Source organism: Chiloscyllium plagiosum, unplaced genomic scaffold (genome assembly GCF_037043375.1).
Source record: "Chiloscyllium plagiosum isolate Xiang-an unplaced genomic scaffold, Cpla_swu_hap1 HiC_scaffold_40, whole genome shotgun sequence".
NCBI lineage: Eukaryota > Metazoa > Chordata > Chondrichthyes > Orectolobiformes > Hemiscylliidae > Chiloscyllium > Chiloscyllium plagiosum.
The window spans coordinates 47,265,765-47,272,041 of NW_028270178.1; the positions used below are offsets into that span (position 1 = coordinate 47,265,765).

The following is a 6,277-nucleotide window of genomic DNA, read 5'->3' on the forward strand; positions in this document are numbered from 1 at the left end:
GCAGATTTTCAGCAACATTTCATAGGTACCATCAGTTTTGAGGAAGAGTCACTGGACCGGAACTGCTAACTCTTATTTCTCTTCTCAGATGCTGCCAAACCTGCTTAGCTGTTCCAGCACCTTCTGCTTTTGAACATGTTCCTTGGCGCACATCTCTATCTCAGGCCATCTGACACTGTGAATGATCAAGGAATAAAGGTCGTGCGTGTGCCCTTTTGGTAGCCTGAGATCGTCCGTGCTCAATGATCCTCTGTACCGAAGACAGTACTCTGTTCCTTTTGAAAACTTCTCTTGTCGATTCTTCCTATTGCAATGTGAGCCATAGGATCAACTTCTTAGGTCTATTAATACAGCAATCATGTGTATGGATTTGTACCACAGTTCTATTTTGAATGCGATCAACAACAGAGAGAGAAAAAAAAACTCATGCCAAATCTGAACAGACTGGAATTTCTGCAGGAGGTGGAACTTCGTGACTTTTTCTTCAGATAGATAACACTAAAACCCTTTCTCACTGTGACAATGTGCCATTAGTTATCGAAGCTGAAGCATTTATAGGTGCACAGGCTGAACAGTTTTTTTTCCTACTTATAATATCTGAATGGTCTCCCTCCAGTCTGATAGTACAGTTGTGTCAGTAAATGGGATAACCGAGTGAATCAGCTTACATATGCAGCCGGGGAACAGTCCTTATGTGGTAATATATGGGTACAGAATGCAGGGACGAGGGACTGAGAGTTTTTTGAGCCGTTTCACATGGTGACTGAGATGGCATTGGAGGTTTTGACAGGCTAAAATTAGGCAAATGCCCAGATCGGGATGGGATTGTGCCTCACGTTGCTTTGTGAGACTAGAGAGAAAATTATGCGTGTTCTGACCAATGTTTCACATTCCTTTTTAGCCACCTGGGAGTGGTTACAGGATTTCAGGACTACTAACGTGGTTCCAGTTTTCAATAAGGCTCGCGGAGATAATGCAGCAAATTACAGAGCAGTGATTCGAACATCACATGTAGGGAAACTTTTGGAAAAGCTTCTTAAGGAGAGAATTCATTGCAACTCCTTCGGAGAAAGTTTGACCAGCGAGAGTCAGCATGCCTTTGTCAGAGGAATTCATGCCTGATAGATCAGATTACATTTTCTTTAGGAAGTGATCAGATGTGTAAACAAGGATAGTGAACTTGATTTAGTTTATGAGGATTTTAGAAAGCCTTAGACAAGTTCCCACAACAGAGACTGGTACCAGGGTTAATATAAAAGGGATACAGGGTCACGTGGTAAGTTTGTCCCAAACTTATTTGGGTGGTTGCAGACAAAGGAAAGTGCTGTTTCTGAGACGTGGAACTGGTATTCAGTGGTGTTCCACAAGGATCAATGCTGTGTCCCTTACTGTTTGTGATTGCACATAAACAATACAGAAATAATGTTGGGGAAATGATAAGAAAATTTGAGGAGGATATGAAGATTGGCACAGTGGTGAACAGTGAGGAAGACGATCTTAGGTTCCAGGATTTCAGAGGTGGATTTGTCCAATGGGCAGATAGGGGGAGCTGAAAATAACAATAAAAACATCAGGTGATGCATTTTGGAAGTAACACGTCATGGGAGTGCTCAAAGAACGGTAGGGCACTGGGAAACCCAAGAGTGACTTTGCATGTGGGTCCACAGATTTGTGAAGGCAGCAGAATATAGTAGTTAAAAAGACAAGCACGACTTTATAAGTCAAGGCAAAGATTACGAGAGCACGAAAATCGGTGTCATGTGTAGAAAAGTTCGTGAAGAATGCATTTGGCACGCTTGCCTTCATGAGTCAGAACATTGATTATTGAAGTTCACGTCATGTTCTGGCTGTACAGAACATTAGTGGAGCAACATTTAGAATACTGCTGACAATTCCGATCACCTTCAACAGGAAAGATTTTGTAAAACTTGAAAGAGTGCAGAACAGATTTACAAGGATGTTACAGTGTCGAGAGGGCTTGAGTTGTAAGTAGAGAGTGCTTGAGCAGGGGCTTTTCCCGGCAGTGTTCCAGGCTGGTGGGTAAACTTCTAGACGTTTATAAAATCATGATTGAGGTTCGATCGGTGACTGGCCTAGGCCTTCTTTTTATCCAGGATGGTGGAATTCAAAACGAGAAGGCACAAGTTTAACGTGTTTTACACGGACACACTAAACAAGGGACAAAGTCTGATAGAGCGATATTTGGATTTACAACAGACATCATCTCAGCTTAGTCTTCGACTTAATAAAAATGGGGGCATGTACTTGGGAAAATAGTTTGAAAGGTAAACCATGAAGAGAACGTTAAGTATATAAAAATTGAGTGATGTCGAGATGAGGAAGTTTGTGAGTAAAATATTGACCAATGCAGTATGAAGTGGAGAATGAGATGTTCGCAGGAACATTCAATAATGACCCTTTTATTTAAATTAGATATTGCAGATCTCTGAAATACAGAGGGACCTGGCTGTCCTGCTTTGTGGATCACATTAACATGGTCTGCCGGGGTAGCAACTGATTAGGAACGCAATAAGTCTTTTAATTCATTTGTTAAGCAATGACTGGGCCAACATTTATTTCGCCACTCCTATCAGTATTTGAGACGGTGAGAGCCTGGTCAAAACACTGCATTTCATGATGTCTTTTTTTGGAGAAACGAAGTGTTGTAGTTATCAAATTGCAGCTTTTTCTTTTCCTGTTCACAGTTTAATGTTCAACTGTTCAGTTGATATCAGAGAATGCAGAGTTTCTCCAGCAATTATGCTTGTGTTTCAGATTTCTTGCACCCACAGCTTATTTTTATTTAGTAATTTGGATGATCTGAGTTTTGTGAGGAATGGAATGTTGCAAGTTGTCAAACATGTGACAGAAGATTCAAACTGAATGCTGGCAAGTTCATCATCAATTTTTCGAAGCAGATCAGCTGAGGTGGGAATAGAGTCAAAAAGTGTGGTGCTAGTCAAGCAGCATCCGGGGAGCAGGAAATTCGATGTTTCGCGTACAGGATGTTAGTCAGGAATGCTTGAATCGTCGATTCCCCGCTCCTCAGATGTTGGCTGACAGGCTGTGATTTCCAAGTGCTACACTTATTGACTTTGATCTCCAGCATCTAAAGTTATCACTTTCTGCTGAGGTGCGGTACAGTCAGGTACTGTTCCTGAGATGAAATAACGTGGTCGTGATGACAGAGTGAATTGGTAGTTGAAAACGCATCTGGGAATCAATATTATTCTCCCGATAACATTCTGCCAAGGACAGGCGGTTTCGATGGAGCTTGTTGTTACAGTCAGTCAATTTGACAGTTGTGCATTTGGCAGGTCGCGAAAACGTGAATTCCCAACACGTTGTCTCGACTCGAATACAATACTGTGACGTTCGGTCTTGGGTCTGCCACGGCCTAAATTTGAAAGTGGTTTTGCTTGTTTGCATGTGCATAGTCGGTGTAGTGTATATTTGTGTCTGAGAGTGTAACCAGTTTTATTTTCTGATGGGTTTTAAAAATGAAGCGATCAACAGAATATTGATTTTAATTTTTCTTTGATAATGTAAATCTGAACCAAAGACATGAATTGTTGAAGAAACGCAGCAGGCCTGACGGAATCTGTGGAGAAAAACTGAGTTAAAGTTTTAGATCGACAGAAAGCCGTTACTTATACATTTCTACATTATAATGTTAGGAAAATTATCCGTTTTATCTATTGAATCAGGATTTTTATCAAAATATCTCAATTATAGACAACCGTCACCTTTACAAATTCAAAAGGACTTTATTGACTATAATGCTGTTTCCGTTGCTCTCAGCTGGGGAAAGGCTGTGCTTAAATGATTGCCTTCTTTCGTTTCCTTTCTCTCAGTTTGCAGCAATTTCGAATGGCGAATTGGTCATTTGAGTGTCTAACTCAGCATGTGTCTCCATACGCCTCTCTTTGTCTCTGCGCATCCATCTCACCCTCTTCCTGTTACACATTCTCCGACACTCTGCCTGTCCATACAGCTCTTTACCTATTTCGGCTCTGTGAAAAGTCTGACATTTCGAGACAATTTGAGTGTGCAGCTGCTGAGAGGCTTTTTGCCCACTGACTGGAGTACGTTGAACTGGGTTCACATTCTCCGGATAATGTGTCTGTCACTTCAAACCAGGCAAGGCGACCGTTCTTCCTCAAACAATTATGACTGTTTCGAATTGAAATAGAATTCCTAATCCACCAGGAAAAAAGCAATTACACTACAAATAAAGAAGCACAACGATGCATATATTTTTGGTTTAAATGTATGAACGGTGACATCAGAGAATGAGAGTGATCACCTGGTGGTATCTCTGACATTACCACAAAATTCCCCGGGAAATCTGCAGCGTCTCCTGCCTCATCTCGTTATTCCGACCTAACTGGGAATGAAGGAGGGGGAATAAAAGAGGAGGAGAAGCAGAAGTGCTTGTGGAATAATGGAATGAAACTACAGACATAAGTGATATTTCGGAATATATAAAAAAGCATGGCATTAACTGTTGGAACTTAACCTGCATCACCAAATCTTAACAGGGTGAAAGTCCAAGACGCTGAGTTACTTTCGCAAAGACTTGAAAAACCAAGCCCAAACATGAACGCAACAAGTAGGCACCACTGGGAGTTGAACCCAGGATCTCCTGTTTACTAGACAAGCGCTTTAACCAACTAAGCCACAGCGCCACAATAAAGCGGCCCTTGCTCATCCATATGTGGAGTTGCTTAACCACTTCCTCACAGTACTTGGACATGTGTTTTCGGATCAATGTTGCTCTCAGAGAATTGCAATCAATCCTCGAATTTTCAAACACAAACAGTTTACAGCTGAAAATCCTCTACTGAATAGGCACAAAAAAAACATAATCTCTTCTTGCATTCATTTAAAACTGGTATTTTCACCTGGTTAAAGTGACAGGAGAAAGAGGAGGTGCTCATTCTATCGGAGCCCATGAAACACGTTAATACAGACAGAGGGGACATCACATCAAGAGGAACAAGGTCATTGTGGTGAATTGACTAGGAGTAATGTGTGAGTACGTATAATCATTGGGCAGTAAAAGCTGACGCAATGGCACCGACATTGAGTTTTGCACCATCTGTTCCGCGCTCACTTCCTGCATTATGCCTCCCAGGCATCATTGTCTATCACTTTATTTCACTGTCTTCGTCCACGTCTCAACTTATTCCAGACGATTGCAGATGTCTGACAGGAACCTTTAAATTTTCGAAGCGAATTCCTGGAGTATAGTCAATGGGAAAGGATTCAATGCATATCCAGAATTACCACAGTGATGGAGGGGAAGAATTATTTTCCTCAAGCTTTCAACTCCTCAGCCCAGACATGATACCGCTCGAGGGGAATTTCCAGGATTTACATTCAGCCACTGAAGGATCAGCGAGATACATCCAACTCAGAAAGGTGATATGTTTGGAGGGGGATTAGTGGTGGTCGTTTCCCGTGTATCTGCTGCCTTTGTCGTTATATACGGATGGAAGCAATTACTGACCGATTCTGGCAGGACCTGGGTGTGTGCTCTGCATGCAAGCAAGAATTTGTTTTCATTCTAATAATTCACAAAAAGAGAAATAAATCTTCATTACGTGAGTGGGAATTATATCCAGGTCTGTGCGATGCAAACTCGGACTACTGAACAGGGACTTCCTGTGATGCTGACTGTAAAACTTACAACCTGACTTGTAGACACTCTTGTGTCTGTCGTTGACTCCATAACAAACTTCAGCTGCAAAGTTGCTCACTCCAAGTTTCGAAAAAGTTCATATTATCGCACTGGATTTCAATGTGAAGAAAGCGGAACTTTGATAATCTGCTGTTGTTCAGCAGATGTACTGCACGAAGGCACAAAACAGGCTGGTGGTCACAGGGCCTCATTTTGACGCGCTGGTCTCCGGTGAGCGGGCAGCACCAATAAGGGTGTCGTGACACGCGTCTGATTCCAGATCCCGGGCTAGAAATGACCAGAGTTTTCTCGCTGAACTTGTTCAGGGTCTTAAAAGGAAGAGGCCATGACTCAGATTATGAAAGTACATTTCACTGGAGTTGGTCATGTAATCGCGTAGTGACTGTGAAAACAGCAATGGAAACGTCCAACAGACATGCAGGCAACACTGAAGGAGGCACGTGAAGACGAATGTGTACAATTTGAGAGTAAAAGACACTGCTTCACAAAGTGTGACGTATTTAATTAAAGCAGTGACGTTAGTTATCTTTACTGGTTCTTCACCTTGGTAATCTTGTATCTGCCTGATATAAA

General features: G+C 41.9%; 1 non-coding gene across 1 annotated transcript; it reads right to left on the reverse strand.

Annotated features, from left to right (window-relative positions):
• Positions 1 to 4,614: 4,614 nt before the first annotated feature.
• Positions 4,615 to 4,688, reverse strand: trnat-agu (transfer RNA threonine (anticodon AGU)). Its single transcript has one exon. It is a non-coding gene; the product is annotated as a tRNA-Thr (tRNA).
• Between the last annotated feature and the right edge of the window lie 1,589 nt (positions 4,689 to 6,277).